Source organism: Zalophus californianus, chromosome 7 (genome assembly GCF_009762305.2).
Source record: "Zalophus californianus isolate mZalCal1 chromosome 7, mZalCal1.pri.v2, whole genome shotgun sequence".
NCBI classification, from domain to species: Eukaryota; Metazoa; Chordata; class Mammalia; order Carnivora; family Otariidae; genus Zalophus; species Zalophus californianus.
The window spans coordinates 7,619,826-7,640,160 of record NC_045601.1 but is presented as its reverse complement, the minus strand read 5'-3'; the positions used below and the strand labels follow the sequence as shown (position 1 = coordinate 7,640,160).

The window sequence follows — 20,335 nt, the reverse complement described above, 5'->3', positions numbered from 1 at the left end:
AATGAATACGGGATGACATAGCCTGTTAAGGGAAAGATACCTTATAGTGTCCAGGATTCTGATTCTCAGACTAACAGATACCAGAATTACTGCTAATATTAATTCATGCTCTGAAGTCCTAAACGTTGTTTTTGAAATTCCTGGTGCAATAGGCCTTTGGAACAGATTGTCTACATTCTCAACATGGTTCACTGGCTTAGTACAAAACATCTGGATATGGTATGCCTAACAATGCAGGTTTTAAAGAGATTCCAGTTCGGTAATTGTAGAGAAATTACAAAAAAAAAAAAAAAAAAACCCACAAAAAACAAAAAACCCAAACATTAATTGGTGTCTCTTCTGAGTAAATAACACATTACAAGACTATGTATCGGACTTGCAGAAACGTATCAAGCCCTTTCTATGGGACTGCAAACATTTCCAGCAGGCATCTGGTTGCATGTCCTCCATCCATCTTCTTGGCATGCCCACCCTCCTACTGCTCTCGTGCTGCCCGGAGCACAGGGCTACGGAGGCCAAAGTGAAGGCCTCTAGCCCCCCGTAGGCACCGTGACTTGGTTCCAGCCAGGGCTGCTGGGATGGCCGGTTTATGTGTTCACTATGTGTCCTGGCTATAGTACCCGGTTCTTTCATCAAACCCTAATCTAAAGCTAGGTGTTGCTATGAAGCTTCTTTGTTGACGTGGAGATCATATACACAATTTCTTTTTGAGGGAAACTGACTGGCGCAACTGAACACAGTGGCCCCTTACCGCACACAGCGGCTGGCTACGAGCAGGGAGGGGCGGCCACGTTCATCGCCGCCACTGGAGAAACTGCTTGGGGTTATGCTCCCCGGCACCCTGCGAATTCTTGCATGAAGGGTATATGCCCCTTGGCCTTCAAGAACACCAGCTTGCCCCTTCAAATCTTGGAGAGCCACCAGCCTTGAGCACTAGCAGAGTGATATGGGGACTGAGAAAAAGGCAAAGGCAAAAGTACTGAAGAGTGGTTCCGGGAAACCCAACTTTGAATTGGGATGAATCTCGGCATAACAGGGAAGGAAGAAATAAAGAGAAAAGAAAAGGACAATCTTCGGCTCTAGAGCTAGAACCTGGCAAAGAGACTGCGGAACTGTGCGTCGTTTCTATGAGAAAATCACAGTGGGGTAAAGCTAATAACATTAGTGTTAACACTGGTATGTTTACTACTTCTATAGAAGGCATTCAGTAAGTGTTACTAACGTTTTAATTAAGCTCTGTGTACCAAGCGCTGTAGTAAAGGATTTACAGGCCAGTAAATCATGGAGTGGCTGTCTGATTCAGAGAGTCATATCTTAAATAATATGCCATTTCATCCCCAAATAACTGTAGTAAAATTCTAATAATCTGAGAAGACTTGCATTCTCTTCCTCTGCTCCCATCTCTGCCCAGTGTCTTACCACACTGGAGCTGGACAAGGAGAGAAAAAAGGTGTGTGTCTTTGAGCACATGTCACAGCGCAGCATCATGTCATTCTTTGATTGCTCAAGAATACTCTGAATTCATTTGTGCCTCTTGTCCTCTTTAGTAATCATGTTTATTATGCTGACTGAGTATACAAGAGGTCCCTCCTTTCCTAACAAAGGATCAGGGACAAATTCTTCTAAAAAACCCAAGAGGAGGGAGCTCTTCCAAAATCATTTTATGAGGCCAGCAATACTCTGATACCAAAACCAGACAAGAATGCCACATGAAAAGAAAAAAATTACAGACCAATATCCCTGATGAATATAGATGGAAAAATTCTCAACAAAATTTTAACAAACCAATTCAATAATACATTAAAAGGATCATACACCATGATTCAAGTGGGATTTACTCCAGGGATGCAAGCTTGGTCCAACGTTTCCAAAGCAATCAACGCGATACACCACATTAACAAAATGAAGAATAAAAATCATACGATCGTCTCAATAGATGCAAAAAAAGCATCTGACATAGTTCAATATCAATTTATGATAAAAACTCTCAAAAAAGTGGGCACAAAAGCAACAGAGCTCAACAGAATAAAGGCCACGCATGACAAGCCCACAGCTAACATTATACTCAATGGTAAAAAGCTAAAAGCTTGTCCTCTGAGATCTAGAACAGGACACTCTCGCCACTTTTATTCAGCAGTATTGGAAGTCCTAGACAGAGTAATTAGCCAAGAAGTAAAAGGGACCCAATTGGAATGGAAGAAGTAAAATTGTCAGGATTTGCAGGTGACATGATATTACATTTAGAAAACCCTAAACACTCCATCAAAAAACTGTTAGAACTAATAAATCAATTCAGTAAACTTGAAGACTACAAAATCAATACACGAGTCTGTGGCATTTCTTTATACTAAGAATGAACTATTAGAAAGAGACATTATGAAAACAATCTAATTCACTATTGTATCAAAAAGAATAAAATACCTAGGAATAAATTTAACCGAGGAAATGAAAAACCTGTATATTGAAAATTACAGGACATTAATGAAAGCAATTGAATAAGACACAAATAAATGGAAAGCTAGTCCATGTTCATTGATTGGAAGAATTAATATTGTTAAAATGTGCATTCTACCCCCCAGCAATCTACAGATTCAATGCAGTCCCTATCAAAATCCCAATGACATTTTCTTCACAGAACTAGAACAAACAATCCTAAAATGTGCGTGGAACCACAAAAGACCCCAAATGGCCAAAGCAATCTTGAAAAAGAAGAACAAAGCATCACGCTTCCTTTTTCAAACTATATTACAAAGCTACAGTATTTAAAACAGTAGAGTATTGGCAAAAAAATAGACATAGGCCAACAGGACGACACAGAGAGCCCAGAACTAAACGCACACACATAGTCAATTACTTTATGACAGAGGAGCCAAGACTATGCGACGCGGGAAAGGGCAGTCTCCTCAATAAATGGGGCTGGGAAAACTGGGCAGCCAGATGCAAAAAAATGAAACTGGACCACTTTCTTACACCCTACATAAAAATTACTCAGAATGGATTAAACACTTGAGAGTAAGACCTGAAACCATAAAAATCCTAGAGGAAAACATAGGTGGTAAGCTTCCTGACATAGGTTTTGGCAATGATTTTTTGAATCTGGGGCCCAAAGCAAAAAAACAAAACAAAACAAAACAAAAAAACCAAGAGCAAAAACAAGCAAGTGGGACTACATCAAACTAAAAAGCTTCTGCACAGCAAAGGAAACCATCAACAAAATGGAAAGGCAACCCACCGAATGAGAGAAAGTATTTCGATATGTGATTTACATATCTGATAGGGTCTAATACCAAATATAAAAAGAATTCCTGTATCTCAAGAGCACAAGAAACAAACAAAATCTGATTTAAAAATGGGCAGAAGATCTGAATAAACACTTTCCAAAAAAAGACATACAGATGGCCAACAGGTACATGAAATGATGCTCTACATCATTAATCATCAGGAAGATGCACATCAAAACCACAATGAGATATCACCTCACACGCGTTAGAATGGCTACTTTCAAAAAGACTAGACATAGCAAGTGTTGGCGAGGATGTGGAGAAAAGGAAATTCTTGTGCACTGTTGGTGGGAATGTAAATTGGCGCAGCCACTCTGGAAAACGGTATGGAGGATCCTCAAAAAATTGAAAATAGACTTACCCTATGACCTAGCAATTTCACTTCCGGGTATTTACCCAAGGAAAATGAAAGCACTTGAAAAGATATATGTCCACTCATGGTCAATGCAGCATTATTTACAGTAGCCAAGATAGGGAAACACCTAAGTGTCCATTAAAGGTGAATGGGTAAAGAAGATGTGATGTGTGTATACATATACACACATATTGTATAATATTTTACAATTTACATATTTACCGTACATACTGTAAAATATTACTCACCAATAACAAAGCATGAACTCTTGCCATTTGCGACAACACAGATGGACCTGAGGGCATTATGCTAAGTGAACTAAGACAAATATCGTGTAGAATCTAAAAATAAATAAATATGTAAGCTCATAAATACAGAGAACGGACTGGTGGTGGCCAGATGTAGAGGGTCAGAGGTGGAAAAAAGCAGGTGAACAGTTTGAGTTTGCTTGTTTTGTAGTTTAAATATCCTGAATTCATAAAAATGAGGAAAAAAAAGAAGAAGAAGAATCAGGGACAAATGACCTGTGTGAATTCAAAGGAGGATCCATCTGTTCCTGGACCATTTGGTGCGTTGCCATCCCATGACTCTTGTCTCTGAGAAGGCCATTCCATTTGGCCACCCTTTCTGATCCATCCAAATTCATCAACATGGAGACCTCCTACCACTTTGTTGGAGAATAACGAGTCCCTCTCTCAGTTCAGATGACTGCTCTCAGCTGAAACTGCACATCCGGCCTGCGGACTCGTGAGCCCAAGGCAAGACGACCCTTCCAGGGGCAGAGATGGGAGAGCTGTAGCTCCCTGCAGAGCCTGGCCTCCCCCCTCCCCCCCCCGCCTGCCGCCAGGGGCACAGCTGAGCAGAGGAAGTCATCAGACCCGAAGCTGTGTTACAAAGGAAACCTTGTCCCATTGATCCAACTTCCTCCACAGTATTGATCCTCCAGGTCTTCCTGGAGAAAGTCAGCTGGCAGGGAAGTGGGTACTGGAGGCTTTTCAAGGCAGACTTAACGCGACACCTAAATCAGATAAGGCGAAGGTTAGGAAGTTATTAAGGAAAAATGACGATTTGCCTTGGGACTAGATTAATGAGCACCGTGGTCCTAAGGGAGATGTCAAAATACCAAAAGAAGAGGAAATTACAGGAACTAATTTCCTTTTTTTTTCTTTTTAAGTTTTATTTTAATTCAAAGAGGACCTCAGGTTAAAAATGGAACACAGAAGAAAGGAAGTCGATTGTCACCACCAGGCAAGATGGTTTTCTGTTTCTTTTACTAGTCCCTGGCTCCCCAGGCTGCTGTGTACATTTCCCACAACCGTGAGCTCTTCCTGTGAGGCGCCAGGGGCTCTGGAGTGGGGACCCCGCGTCTGTCCTCTGCAGGGGGCTTCTCAAACATTCACAGGCCATTTGCACCATCTGCAGGTGGTGTCCTGATGTAGAGTCTTAGCTCTGGGGCACGGGCAGGGCTTGGATCTGCCCTTCTAATAACTCCAGGGCGATGCTGAGGCTGACCTGGGGGAGAAGGGTGGCTGAACACTGCATCCCAACTAAGGCCAGGTCCTGGTCTCAGCTCTTGGAATACATTAGTTCTCCTCAGCCTCTGAGCGGTCCACAAGGAAGGCCCCATCTGACAGATAATTAGTTAGACCTGGGTCACTATTCACCCATAATTCTTTCCCTCTTTCCATTGTTCTTACGTGGTACATCCAGGTTCCTATGCCTTAGCCTGCCATTCCCAGTCTGAGCCTTTGAAGACTCAGCACGTGCATTTTCTCCTTGAGGAAGCCTTCCTGGTCCAGCAAGCCTAGACAAGGTGGCTCTCCTATAAACACCAACAGGCACTCTTATATACTTGTTGTACTAGACGCAGTGGTTATCTACTGTTTTGGAACAACTATAACCCCAAACTTAATGGCTCAGAACAACAAGAAACATTTATTACCTCCGACAGCTTCTGGGGTCAGGAATTTGGGGCTGACAAGACTGAGCGATTCGGGCTTGGGGGTCTCTTGGGAGGCTGTAGTCAAGATGTCAGCTGTGTCTTGACTGGGGCCGGAGGATCTACCTCTAATGTGGCTAACTGCGGCTGCAGATCCAATTCTTCCCACGGGCCTGTCTCAGGGCAGCTTGCATGTCCTCAGGATATGGTGTCTGGCTTCCCCAGAATGGGAGTGGGGGTGGGGATGGGGGGGTTGACGGGAAGGGGGGGGAGAGGGAGGGATGGAGAGAGGGGGGCGGCAGAGCTATACTTTTTTATGACTCAAAAGTCACAGAGCATCATTTTCACCACCCCGTTTGCTAGAAGAGAGTCACTAAGACCAGCCAACGTTGGGGAGTTAGGAATTGGGTCCCACTTCTTGCAGAAAGGATTGTCAAAGATGTATTTAAAAATTACTATCCTGTGGCCGACTGAGTTTTCTACAGATAGCCGTAACAACGTCTCCTATGCCCCATGCTCTTCTAGAACAGGGTCGTTCCGCCATTGAGAGGTAGAGTCAAACTCCCCCCGCCCCCCGTTCTGAGAGGGCTGCTAACATGCCTGTAACCAATAGAATGTGATGGAAGTAAGGGATGACTCTCAAGACTAGGTCATAAAAGGCAGAGCACCTTTTGCCCTGTGAGCTAGGACACCTTTTTTTGGAGCCCCAAACGACTAGCTCAGAAATCCTACTACCTTGAGGCTGCCATGCCCCAAGGAAGGCCAGATGACATGGATAGAGCGCTTAACTGACAGCCCCGGTGGAGATCCTGGCCAACAGCCAACGTAAACGGCTAGATCAGTAAGAGCCCTCCAGCTCATTCTAGCCCCCAGCTCCGCAGGCTTCTCACCAGGAGCCAGACATCCTGGACCAGAGTATAACCATTGCCAAGCGCTGTGTAGCTTCATGGCCCACAGCATCAGTGGGCGTAACGGAATGGTTGTTTCAAACCGCTACATTTTGGGGTTCTGTGTTACACAGTGTTTAGTAACTGGAACATATTTTGCACTGCAATTGTCCATGCTCTCTCTCCCTCTCCCCTGATTAGACCGTTAGACTCAAAGCTTTCCCAGGGCACAGCGCTGTGTTTTACTCCTTCTTGTAAAGCACCCAGCATAGTGCTTGGCGTGTCATAGACACTCAACAAATGTTTGTTAAGTGAATAATGAATGGATGCGAATTCATGGAATTGTGCTGGTAGAGTTCTCTTTGGCTGGAATTCATGAGACCCACGGGACCGAAGTCCTGTGGTTAGAGTTCCCACTATCTGCCTGCCCAGCTTGCTGCCCAGCTCCCTGCCCCCATGGAGTTTGTGTTCCTTTGTTATATTCTCATCCCGCCCTTCTTCTGACCTTCTAAATTCACCACAAAAGCATTTAATCAAGGCCTCCTTCGGCTGCTATGCAAAGACTTGCATACCATTAACATAAACAAGCTGTAATAAGGGCTCATAAAAGTGGTTGTGGCCTCCAAGTCAAAAGATACTTCCATTTAATTTTGATTCTAGGTTCAATGTTTGGAAAACAATTTTAGAACTCTTGAGTTGACGTCACCGTCTCGATTCCAAATATATGGGCTGGGAAGATGTGTTTTAGAAAATTAAATTTTTCCTCAGTTGCCTTCAGAAGAGTTGAATGCATTTAATCTTCATATTAATAAATGTATACAAAGGGGATTGTGTGTTTATTAACATTTGTATATCTTTCTACATCAATAGAGAATATATACATATATTTAAAGATTTTATTTATTTATTTTAGAGAGAGAGAGGGAGAGAGAGCGAGTGCCAGTGGGGGGAGGGGCCGAGGGATAAGGAGACAATCATCCTCCATGTGGAGCACGGAGCCCCGCTCATGGCTCCATCCCACGACCCTAGGATCATGGCCTGAGCAGAAACCAGGAGTCAAAAGCTTAACCGACTGCGCCACCCAGGCGCCCCTAGGATATATTTTAAACATATCTGATTTTTGAGAAAATGGTCTTTAAGTTGGTCTGGATAGAAGTTTCAATTATTGCATTCTCAAACTGCCCTTCAGTTGATCCAGTGCCTTTATTTATCATTTTATTGGATTTAATAACAATGAATGCCTTCCGTTTAATATTCATACATCCACGTTTGTAACTGGCTCCAGGCTAGAAGGTAAACACTTCAGCTACTACTTCACCCCCTACCCAAATTTCCTTTTCCTTCTATATCTACCCTGTAGTCAAAGACAATTATCTTGGAACAGCACTCGGTTCTCATTAACCCATTATGTCATGATTAAGTTTAACTCTCCTAAATTTTACAAATGCTAACTAAATCTAAAAAAGCAAACAAAATGTCAATCAAAACTTTTTTGTCAGCAGCAGCCGTTTTAAGAAAAAAAAAGTTGTTCCCTCAAATTCAAAGAATTTGTGTGCTCTGGTGACTAGTAGATAGATATATGATGTAATTGACAGAAGAAGCCGGATTTTTTTCCCCCAGAATTAAACACATCAGTGAAGTAAAGCTGCGAATGACTTTTCATTCCTTCCCCCACCCCTGCATTTTGATGTTGTGACTACTACAGAATCAGCTATAGAAATAAGTGAGTTGTAGTTAAAAGGAGAAAAAAAAAAAGAAAGGAGGATTCCCCCCACACTTGAAAGATGATCAAGTTTAAAAGTCTACCTGGTATGAGTGCCTACACAGCACTGCTGATCAAGAAGTGCTGGGGGGAAACCAAAGACGGCACTGGCCTCAACCTCACCAGTGACACCTGAGCAAGAAGAGTTTGACACGGGGGCAGAGGAAGGTTGACGGTCCTTCATGGAAGGGTGCGTGCAGAGAAGTTTTAGCTGCGGACGCTCTCCGTTATAAGGAAAGCATGGACAGCACTGCAGTGCCAACTTGCCAGGGTCAAACAAGTGTGACTGTTCCTAAAACATACCTTCCACCTGCCTCCCTCCAGGCTGCCCAACCTCAGGCAGTGGGCCTGTATGTGCCATTGACCTACAGGTCCCGTGCCAAGCTGCTCTCCAGGCTCAGCCAGAGAAACTGAGGCAGTGAAGCCAAATGGGCAGAGCCAGCTGAAAGAGGAAGCCAGGGCAGTCCCATTTCTCCTGGAACAAGGGCAGTCATGAGTCTCCTTCCAGCTGTTTCCTGACACTGACGTGAGAGCTTTCATTCTCTCTCTTCGTGCATCAACTTTGGTCAGTAAGTCAGGCACTCTCAGGAATGACCAAAACGGACACTTGAAAGTCAAAAACTTGAAAGAACAACACTCCTCAGACAGAGGGAACAGGGGCTTTGAAACTCATCTTGTCAGGCACTGAAGCATGTACCCAGCTTATTTCTACTCAAGACATTCGACTTACATGGAAGATCAACTAGATGGATACCTAGTGTCTGAAGCAAGAAGCAATAGCACTTTCAGGGGGGAAAAGAGGCAGCATGAATCTTCCTATTGGCAGATCACACAAAAATCAAAATAAGAGGAAGTTAAATGAATTCTGAGGAACAGATTAGAGGGGGTGAAAACCACATTGTAATAGTTGAAATGACAACAGCAACAAGCGTGCCAACATGAAACTCTCTATTCTTTGCTGGTCTCCTCTTCAAAGTTGTTTCTTCTAAAATAGGGCATTAAAATAGTCCTTCGAGACTTCTAGGTCTGGGACAAGATGGATTAGACACACTTTTTCCTGTTCAGCTAACTTCAGGGCGTTAGATAGAGACTCTGAAAGGTGGAGAGAAGAAGGCAGGGGCCACCTCAGGATCAGAGGGAGAACGTGGCGGTGAGTTCCCTGGTGTTTATATATATTTTTTCCATATATCCCAGACTGGGTGCAGTAGATGTCGGCAACCTGGAAATGTTAATGGGATGCAGATGAAACTAGCACCCCGCCCCCACCCAAGCCTCCTCTTTCTAGCTAAAGGAGCAGGGAAAAGGCAGTCTCTTAAGAGAGAAAACTTTTAGACATTAACTGCCCTACTCCAACCAAACATGGAAAAACTATAGCTCCACCCTGATTCATATCAGCAAAGACCTGGGCAGGGGGCGGGAGACCACCTTCAGGCCATAACAAAGCTTTCCTCCCCAACTCCCCCACCTGCTGGGTGGTGTCTGGGAAGCCTGCCTGGGGAGCTGGGACTTTCACCAACCTCCCTTGGGAATGAGCCCCTAAGTCTCCCATGTGAGAGGGCACTCTTCCCTGTCCTACACCAGGTGCTGTCAGTGGAGGTCTGGTGGGAATTCTGAACTCCCACCTTTGCTCAGCACCAGCGAGGCACACTTCCACCCTCCAGGGCGTCCGCGGAAGTACAGTGAGGCCCTTGCACTTACCCTTGCTGGGCAGTAGCAAGATGGCAACCCTTCCCTCACTAACACAGTGTCAGAGTAAACCTGCTAAAACAGGTCTAAATAAGATCCAGAGTCTCAAACCATAATACCCCAAATGCCCAGGATACAGCTAGAAATCACGGTATGTACGAAGAACCAAGAAAGTCTCAACTTTAATGAGGATGGACAACTGACACGTGTCAACACTGAGATGCTATAGATGTTTGGCTTCTCTGACTAGAGTTCTAAAATGGCCATCCTCAAAATCCTTCAACAAAGTATCATGAACACACCTGAAGTAAATGAAAAGCAGAAAGTCTCAACAAATAAATAGAAGATGCAAAGAAGAATCAAATGGAAGTTTTGGAATTGAAAAAGCAGCAACAAAATAACAAAGTCAATGGATGGGCCCAACAGAACAGAAGCAGAGGAGAAGAATCCACAAGGTCAAAGAATAATAGAGATTCCAATCAGAACAATGGAGAGAAAATGGGCTGAAAGTTAGTCCTTCTCGTTACTCAGTGAAACATTCCAAGGAAATCCTGGGTCCCTAGAAAGTATAAAGCTATTATCCAGACACTCTTTCCAATGCAGACGTGAATTTAAGAGTCTCATGTTTCCACAAAATCTATGCAGACTGAGTTGATCTGATCTCTCTTCTGCAAAGAAGAGTGAGCAATCAATTAGTGATTCTAGAAATCTCCTGGAGGCACAATTGCTAAAATGTCTTTGGCTGCTTAAAAATGTCAATAGAATCAGTCACTGAAGATAATAAAAGCCCCTCTTGCTCCTGGTGCACTGGCTTATGCCCATCTGTTCTCCAGTGAGTACCAAGACCCTGCCCAACTCTGGGACAGATCTGAGTGAACAGAAAAAAAAAAAAAAAACTAAACAAAGCAGAACAGAACAAAAACCTACTGGGTCATGTGATCAGCCTCCCGGCTGTTTTGGTACCAACTGTCATTCAGGGCACTGGGCTTTGCTATGAAGATACTGTAAAGCTGGGTAAACACATTCGCTAAGAAGATAACACAAGAATAATGCAACGAATCAATTCTTGCAACAAATATTTGTTAGTGCTGCTAGGTGCAAAGCACTGCTCTGTGTGTTTGGAACACATACATGAACTCTAGACAGAGGTCCCTGTAAGGACCTCAAAGTCCAGTGAAGTGAGGGGCAGACGGAGGTGCAGACAGATGACCATTAACATCGACATAAAAAATAAATAAATTAGTAAAGAAAATTCTATTCCTCTGGTTTAAAAAAAAAATGGTAGTCTAGGCTAAGGGGGCTGGAGAGGGCGTGGGAGCTGGATATGGGCGCGGCAGACGGGAAGTCACCGGGAGCAAAAATGGCGGCCCACCGGCAGAGCAAGGAAAGCCTGGTGACGGAGAGCTGGGGGGCCGGGGCTGAATTCTGAGCACCACACGGGGCCTGTGGTCACAGTGGGGCTCCACCAGCAGTGGGAAACGCAGTCTGAGGCTTGCGTAGGAGCTGGAGACCGAGAGACATGGATTTAGAATCAGCCAAGGGACACCCTGAGGTATTTCACTTTACATATTCTAACAAGAGGTTGAAGAATGAGAACCCAAAGCAGTATCAGCCATCGTTTCTCAGGCTTTTTAATCCCCCTACCCACAGCCCTGGTAGTCTTGTTCAAACCTCGGTGAGGCCAAGTTCCCATTCTAATAAGGCAGGAATTGTCAGTTTCAAAAACAGGTTTTCTGGAAACCAAGCATCCATTTGACATTTCCGTCTTTCTTGTTTTATATGAACATCAGCTACCAAGGAAAACCCCGTGCTTCTAAAAAGTAAGCTGGTCGGTGTGCGGACAGCTGTCTCAGGATGTTTCCTACGTGGACTTTCCCTCACGGCAGCGCCGCTCCCGTGCATTTATCCATCCCTGCAGCTTGGGTGACCCTTCTATTCTTTCAACCTTGGCATCCTTCGTGTTCAACAGCTGGATGCAACACACACCCCCCTGTCTGCGAATGTACGCACCCACACATGCCAGACGGCCCCGACACCCCGCAGATCTGAGCTGGTTTTTCTTTTTCCCAGCACTCACAGAATCTAAGACAAAATCCAATAAGGTGCACAGCAGTTCCTACCTCTGTGGGCCGCATTAGCATTCTCTTAGATCCACGGCAACAAAAATGCCTGCAGGGAGCAACTGGGTTGAAAAAGGCGCTATCGTTCATCACGTAGATTTTCAAAAGTCATAGCTATGGGGGGGGAAATGTGCAGAAATGGAAAATAATGATATGGACTCAAAAGGAAACTCTTTGTGGCTGGTTGGTTTAAATAAAGAATTCTTTCTTAATCTCAGGAAACAAACTGAGGGTTGCTGGGGTGGTGGGGGGTGGGAGGGATGGGGTGGCTGGGTGACGGACACTGGGGAGGGCATGTGCTGTGGTGAGCGCTGTGAATCGTGTAAGACTGTTGAATCACAGATCTGTACCTCTGAAACAAATAATGCAATATATGTTAAAAAAAAAAAAAGAAGAAGAAGAAGACAGCAGGAAGGGAAAAATGAGGGTGGGGAATCGGAGGGGGAGATGAACCATGAGAGACAATGGACTCTGAGAAACAAGCTGAGGGTTCTAGAAGGGAGGGGGCTGGGGAGATGGGTCAGCCTGGCGATGGGTATTAAAGAGGACACGTTCTGCATGGAGCACTGGGTGTTATGCGCAAACAGTGAATCATGGAACACTACATCAAAGAAAAAAAAATAGAGAAAAGAAAATAAAATTACCTTCAACATGCATAAAAAATAAATAAATATACAAATAAATAAAGAATTCTTTCCCAAGTAGTTACACCAGGTACAAAAGAAGTTAGCGTGAATTCCCTGAATTCCTAACTTGGCGCAAACAGCAGCTAGGATGAAAGGAGCAGAGGCACCTCATGCCAACAGGAAGGAGCAGCTCATAATCAGACACAAGACGTGACTGGCACTGCCTCGGGGACCGTCAGCGGCGTGGGTGAGCGGCACTAGCGGGTTCCCTGCGAAGAGCCTCGCGCGTGCATTGCTGGGAGAGTGGGCATTCACCCTGCAGGGAAGGCTGGCTTCCTCAAGGAAACAGAAACGCAAGCCAGATGGAAAAAGTTGGGTCGTCCATAAATCTGCTGCAAGCCTGCTGATGAGAGAGGTCAGAGTGGTGCTTTACTGAGATGCAACCCCCATAGGGGTGGGAACCTGCAGCGTGGACGGTGCTCCCTCCCTCTGGAGGCCAGCTCAGCAGAAAGGCACAAGCAGAAATCCCGAGCCCGAGCCTGGCCTGGAGGGGATCTCCGCTTCCTCCTCTCCTGCGATCCCTTGAATTCATCAGTTCGTCCAGCAGCTCACATCAACCTCTCTAACAGCAGGTGATACAGCATGTGCCACGGGGCTGGATCAAAGGGTTTAGAGACCACTCACTTACGAGGAAGATGTTGCCAAGCCCCTAGAGAAAGTCTTCACAAACTTAGCTATGAACTATGTTAATGATTTTAACAAAGGCGGAAACAGGAGGGAATTTTTCTGTTTCTTTATTGCCAATCTTGATAGTCCACACCCAGTCTAACAGGCGGAGTCGGAGGGTACAGGCCAGGAGAGACCTGGGACTAGACCTGCACGTGGACAGAGGAGGGTCAGGCCAGAGAGCGGGGCCTAGGTGGGGGGGGTCACTCAGGCAGCAAGAGCCCCTGTCAGAGGCTAGTTGACTCTTGGAGGGTCAGCAGCCATGCCCACGGAGGGGCGGAAGCTCCAAGGGAGAGGGAAGGTGTCCTCCGTAGTCTGCCCGGCTCCTACGACAGCGAGCAGCATGAGCAGGTACTCAACACGCGTTTGTTGAGTGAACCAAATGAGGTCAGTCAAGGCCCAAATACAGAGGAGGGGTTGGAGACTCGACAAGGATGTGCTGAAGAACAGAAATGCCGGGAGGCAGAACAGGCCTAGTGGCATGTTCAAATCCCAGGGTGACAGCTGGGACAAAGGAGACAGGCAGAAGCCTGGAGACAAGCTAAGGCAAGGACTTTTGGGGGTCTGGGGGCTTCTGACCAGTCTCGTGGTGGCAGAAACCAAACGAGCCTGGCCAGCCTGGGTCCTGCAAGTCAGCAGGTGCATCTGCCTGTGGGGGGGGGGCTGAGTATGGGGGGACATCACTTCTCTGGCCTGCTCTGTGTCCCTATTTATGCACTATTTCTGGCTCAGAGGAGCTGCCAGACTGTTCAGTCCTGGGGCCAGCAGGGATGTGCCCGGTGCCTGCCCTGGGCCACCAGAATCCTCGCTGGGAAGGGCCTGCAAAAGTACAATATTTCGAACGGTGTGGGATTGGATTGCAAGCTGGAGTCTTCCAAAACTAGGCTTTTGTTGGCTCCCAAACCTGTTCTGCTAGCTTCCTCAGATAGGACTCAGATAAAGGCAACAAGGGCCGGCTAACTGCAGCCTCAAAAGATCAGTTCACATCTAGCTTACGAGTGACAATCGGTCCTTTAGGGAGGCTACCACTATGGCCTTTATATAGAATTTTAAATACTGACTTAAATTCCCAAAAGGGAATATCTACAGACACTTCTGATTTCTACAGACCTGAATACAATTTAATACTAATATTAAAGGAGTCTTCACAATCAGGCATGACACGCTAATCCTATTTAACTTAGGAGCCCACCCCTGGATACCCCTGAGCATTGCATTTCGAATCTGTTGCTTAGTTTATAAACGACTTCCCAGACTTGAGTTTCCCTATATCTAGGGGTTGAAATGTCTGTCTGATCCAGTGGGCAGATTTGTGCTGGATCTCAAGCTCCCCGAGGTCACAGCTCTCCTCTACTTTGCACACTCCTGAATCTGCACAATATACCTAAATCCCCAATGACTGTGGCTCAGCCCAGGCTGGCTCCTGGGAATCACACAGAAATATCCTGGTTCCTTAGCATGAGTGCGGCTGTCAGGTCTGGCTTTCTGGCACAGAGAGCTATAGACAGCGACCGTATTTTAGCCCACAATAAGTTCTTTTTGAACCTTCAACATCCTAGACTTTTATGTTCTGGAGTCAAGCACACACATGAGATACAGAGACGTTTGCCAGAGGGAAGAGGCCCACTCACTTGAACCACCGGGTAGGATGATCTCTCCCACCTCAACCACAACAAAAATCTCAAGGGTCCTCTTGGTGGGTCAAACTCTCAGTCTCCATATACAGCCACTACGATGTCTGTACCCAATCTTTTACTATGGATACAGCATTAGCCCTGAATATACACCTCAGAGTGGATGGAGTACACAAAATCGAGTTAATGTGTGTCCACAGGAAAAGCCTCTGCACGCACCCTTCCATGAGGGCTGTCAACCTTTCTCTGCCCCCGGAGCTGAGAAGCTGATCCAGCTCTGAGAAGCTTGCCCCTCTGCGCTCCATGTCTTGTTAACAGGGATGACAGAAAACCAACAGACGTTTGTTCATTCAACTAAAGCCAAATTTGTGAGGCTGCCAAGAGGTCGCTTGCCTCCCGATCTGACGAGGCTCCTTCACAGCCCGACGAAGGAGACTGTAACACGCTTACACCCACAGCCTCGACGGCGATACCTGTTTCACAGAGTTCCGGCCCCATGTCTGGGTGGTGGGCTTGGGTGAGAAGAAACTCACACACAAGGGGAGCAAAGCGCGATGCTCTCGGGGCTCTCAGAAGAAAGCTGTGAGGCGGAGAGGCCACCCCGTCCCCAGGCTCTCTGTGCTTGGGGGACCATGTGAAACACACAACCCTCTTGCCCCAGGAGGGCAGACGACCTCCACCCCCCACCTTCGAGAATTCTCGGGCTGTTCCATCCGTGTAGTCAAATGGCTTTCACGCAACCCCTCTTTCCCCACGCACCCGCTTTGCTCCACTCATGAAAGCTCCCCAAAATGCTCGGTCAGCATCTGGGACCCCAACTCTCTCTTTTAAGGTGATCTCTTCAGTGACGGCGCCTCCTGCCTTAACTAGTGCGGGCTTCCCTCCTGTGCTTGCTTGGCTTCATCTCCAGCTGCCCACACCCTCATCAGGACGTGCTGTGCTGGGCTCCCCCGCGTTCCCATCAGCCTGGCTTTGGCCGGACTCACAACATTTCTGAACAATGAGCAGACGAAACAAGGAGGCGTGCCAGGGGCCAGAGCACAGCAAGCACGTGCAAAGACAGGAGTGCCCAGGAAAACTCGGTCCTTCTGTTGGGAAGCCAAGGCATGGCGCTGAGGGTGGGAAGTGCAGCAGAGGACAGAGGTGGGGGCACGAGGTGCCTCAGGTAAGAACCTGGGTCCCGGTCAGCTCTGCGTGCCCAGCAGTTAGAGCACAATGCCTGGGATGTGCTAACAGTAGGTACTCAATACATGTTTCCTGAACTGAATTGAAGGGCATTCCATTGTTTGAGTGTGCTTTCCAAAAATGTATGGGGTGTCAGGTGGAGGACGCGTTGGTGGAGGGCTGAGATGGAGATCTCTGTTCAAGGCTCATTGCAACGGTGCTGACAGTGGCCCAGCCCAGGATGGAAACCTTTCCCTCATCTACCCGAAGGGCCAAGCGTGCGTGTGCTAACCCAACGGGAAGGGGCTTGACTTCATCTGACCTTTTCTCCCATGAATCCTGCCTCTAGTTGGAGACACGGGACTAGAATCTGTCCCTGTCTGCTTAAAGCTACACATTGTATGTGAACAACCACATATTTATGAGCATCCAAACTATCCTGGTGAAAGTAATGCCCTGGCAGGAACACCTGCCCCGTTTGGCACAGGAAGATTTCCAGGAAGAAACGACCCACAGCCTTGGAACAGAATGAAAGAGTCCAGCCAGCAGCCTCCGTTCCACCACCTGGCCGGCGGCTACACAGGCCCACTCAGCACAGCCCTCACTGTCCAGGCGTGGCCAGCACCGCCCGCTCCCTGCGCGACCCCGGGCTCCCCCTGCATGACTCGTCCGGGGTCGCTGGTGCACAGACCTGTCTCCCACAAGGTTGTGCTTGGGTTTCAGGGTGGGTCCCTTAGTCATTCCAGCCCCCCCTCCCTGCTCACTTCTTGGCCCAGAGCCTGTGCTATGCTGACACCTACCAAGGCCCCCTGTCTACTCATCCGCCACTAGATGCCCTCTTGGATGGCCGGTGTCTTTGACCAGGTGGGTCCTCCTTTCTTCGAGTAATAGAAGCACTCAGGGGGCACCTGGGTGGCTCAGATGGTTGGGCATCTGCCTTCGGCTCGGGTCATGATCCCGGGGTCCTGGGATCGAGTCCCGCATCGGGCTCTCTGCTCCTTGGAGGAGCCTGCTTCTCCCTCTGACCCCCTCTCTCTCTCTGTCTCTCATGAATAAATAAATAAAATCTTAAAAAAAAAAAAAAAAGAAGCACACCCTCAGTGGTGGGCATGTGACCTGGACAAGGTCACTTCCGTACTCTTCCCTGTCCAGAGTGACAGCGCAGGTAGTGGTGTGCGGGAAAATGCTTACCAACCAGCTCCCCAGCAGGGAGAAAAAGCCCTGATGTATAGCTTTGCCGACTTCCACGGTGTAAAGACTCCCACTGTGGCTGATGTCAAGCTGTCAGTTTGTACACTGAATGTGTGGTTACGTAGCGTTTCTAATACACACATAAAGTCTCCATAAATGGCCTCCAGGAAAGGCGTACTAGTAAAATGCAATCAACTAATTAGGGAGTGACAAGTTTTGAGTACTTATTACCTTTGTTTTATAATATGATATACTGTAAGTTTGTGGCGGTTATGGTTCACAACTGACTTGGAAAATTTTAGCACCTGGCACTGGGGACTGTCGGCTCTCCTGGTTATACAGATGGGCTCGTGACTCGGATTGGGCCAGGCCCTGGAGCTGGCGGTGGGGGGCCCCCCTCTCCTTCTTGGTAGCGGAAGCGATTAGAATGAGAGTGTGAAGCTTTGGGCAGCCATGCCGGATGAAAAAAAAAACCCACCTGCCAAGAATCAGGGCCACCAGCACAGAGGAGCTAAAGGAGCTGAGTTGGCCGGCATCCCAGCTCCCGTGGCCGGTGGACGCCGATACTAGCCCCCCTCCCTGTAGTTTGGTACCGTGAGCTAGTAAAGTCCTGACAGGTGCTTTGGCTAGCTGGGCTTCAGCCCCACGCAACTGGGAGTCCGGGCACACATGCCTTCTGCCTCTCTCCGCACCCCAGGTTCCTGTTCTCTGAGGTCTGGCTGACGTCATTCCCTTTCTAGAGACTTCCCCAACTAGTCCAGACTAGAGTAACTGAAATCCTACAATACTCAGGTCTCTCCCATATTACTTAGGAATGAGTAACATGGTCTTCTGTTCCCTCCTGTGTGTTAAACTAGGTTAGTAGTCAATAGACAGGTTTGGGCTCATTCAATAATTATGACTTAGAAACGGTGAAACGCAACGAGTCCATCTGGGTCTTCCAATCACCCACACCTGCGGGTGACATAAATATATCTTCAGTGTCAAGCTCCCTGTGCACAGTGGCTCACTCCAGGCCTGGGGCGGTCCCCTGACTTAGCCACATGACTGTCACAGAGAGGGCTACTGCTCTGTGTCAGGAGGGGCCTGGCTGCTGGTCCCACGGGGATGACCCCCAGTCAAACATCACTGCCCCCATAGGGAGTTCACATTCCCAACAGCAATAAGGTAAATCAAGACAGAGACTAGTGCCAGGGAATCCCAGGGAAGGGAGTGACTCATCTTTCCAGCATTTGAGGGAAAGAGCCAGCATGGGCTTCACAAATGGCAGGACTGAGACAGAGCTGCTGGATGCAGACTTCAGGTCCTTCCTCAGTCACACATTAACCGGTGATCTGTACTGCGTACCTGCCTGGTGCCCTTGCTGGAAGGCATCGCCTGATTCTTTGAATGGGGCCTTCCCCTCTTTTGTTCCAAGAAAATCATCCTAAGCATCACACACATTATTCTGATGCAAATGACATGAAAGATTGCTTTCCACTTGCACATCTCAGCCAGGAACTGTCCCATCCAGTCAAGCCTTGGCCTAAATGATTATGAGAATAGCATGAAAATGACCTCCCCGTGCAACGTCAGCCAGACATATTCACCCTCGAAACAAAAATCTCACATTAAAAAACATTCCTGTTGCATTTACCCAGCTCCTTTATTTCCACTGAGAAAGGACCACGAGCTGAAGCAGTGCGCATGAAGGCCGTGTTTACAAAACCCAGGACGATTAGCCGTGGTGTTTGCGCAGAGGACGCTCAAACTAAATTGTCGCGGTAGAGTGTCTGTCAAAAGATACCCCCTTTGAAATGAAAAGTGGCGAATTCATACGACAAAAGGCAGGTTAAGTAAAAAATTAATGTCTCGTCCTTGGCCTAGGATCACACACAAGGAGCAGACGGTGAACATGAGCTCATTTCTTAGTTCCGGAGACAGGTTTAGGCCTGGGCGTCTGCACTTGGACCCAAGTTACGGAGATCAACTTGTCGGTCTGCCTGGGGTTGTCGTGATTCTAAACCCCACAGCCTGGGGACCCTGCCAGTTGGAGGCAAACAGGAAAGGCTGATCACCCTCAAGACCCTTGGGGCAGATAGGACCCACGGGGGTGGAGGTGGCGGGGAGGCGGACGGGGGAAGCCCTCTTCTCCCTGCACCCATCATCTCGCTCCCAGGAGGTATTATCAGGCAAAGCAGCCTCCAAAGTAGGCCTCCTTTTTAAGGATGTTCTTCCCTCTGCCCATCTAAGTGATGCCACGCCAGCCTCCCCCTCCCTTAGCGGGAAAACACGCCTTGTACCTCCATCATCTCTTCATAGAGTCCACGCTTACTTTCTCTGGACAGGTCCCCGTATTCTTGTGTTAAACTCTGAGGGCTACCTCATTAGAACGCCTTCAACACTCTCTCCTCAGCACCCAGGCCTGGGCAGGTACCCCGTGGCCCTGTTTACTGGGTAAACGTACCTGACTCGGGTTCTTAATGCCGGAAGGGATTCGAAAGCCATCTGAACAAGTCCTCCATGCACGCAGGTGGCTTGAAGAACGCCCTGCAACACACTCCCCCCACCCACAAGGAAAGCTCTCCCAGTCTCCTCGGGGTTCACGGGAGGGGCTCAGCATTTCCCGCACCGCCTTGCTGTCTTTGGCCGTGTTGTGGGGGGCCTTCTCCACATGCCCGATCCTTCCTTCCTAGGCTGTGGGCTACATCTGGTCCCTCCTCCAAGCAGTGTCCGGCAAGAAATGACAGCTATGGCATCTCCCAGGCGGGTCTCCCCGGCCACCAGTGTGTCCCCTCCCACGTCCCTCCACCACCCCAACCACATCCTCCTCTGCCCCCATTCCGGGTGACCTGAGCTCCGTGTAGGACACACTCAACGCCATCTGGCCCACGCCCGCTGACTAAGTGCGTCCTAACAGCAAGAATGCCTTCACCCTACATTTTTATGGCGTGTAAAATTCTCTTTCCCTCTTGTACAAGTTGG

At 47.6% G+C, this 20,335-nt stretch overlaps 1 protein-coding gene across 3 annotated transcripts in view; it reads right to left on the bottom strand.

Moving 5' to 3' along the window:
* The window catches only part of AGPAT4 (1-acylglycerol-3-phosphate O-acyltransferase 4), a 120,892-nt gene that overhangs the window by 55,249 nt on the left and 45,308 nt on the right, over nucleotides 1–20,335 (bottom strand). The gene's annotated exons all lie outside the window — the stretch shown is intronic.